The sequence below is a fragment of the Penaeus monodon genome, chromosome 15, assembly GCF_015228065.2.
Source record: "Penaeus monodon isolate SGIC_2016 chromosome 15, NSTDA_Pmon_1, whole genome shotgun sequence".
Classification (NCBI taxonomy): domain Eukaryota; kingdom Metazoa; phylum Arthropoda; class Malacostraca; order Decapoda; family Penaeidae; genus Penaeus; species Penaeus monodon.
In genome coordinates, this window is record NC_051400.1 from 40,146,676 (window position 1) to 40,146,980 (window position 305).

General features: G+C 32.1%; 1 protein-coding gene across 1 annotated transcript in view; it reads left to right on the top strand.

The window, feature by feature from the left end:
• Window positions 1-305, top strand: part of LOC119582366 (acetylcholine receptor subunit alpha-like) — a gene marked incomplete at its 5' end in the record, with an annotated part of 90,882 nt that overhangs the window by 31,167 nt on the left and 59,410 nt on the right.

Below are 305 nucleotides of genomic sequence, written 5' to 3' on the forward strand. Positions count from 1 at the left end.
CTTATTTAATATGCAAACCGTTTTCCTGTCTTTCCCCGTAATTTCATCAGTTATTTAGATTTTGCTTCATACTAATTGATAATTAGGCCTGATAATTTGCAATAGGCAATTTGACGCTTCATATTAGGTCTAAATCCCTCATAGCTAATGCTTATCTTAGAGTAATGAGGTTTTTGATTATTGATAATTATTACTCATAGTATTCAGGAATTATTATTATGGCCATTAACTCTATCATTGTTGCAGTAGAAATTACAACTAAATCGCTTTTCTCTCTCTCTCTCTCCTTACCCCCTTTCATCCAT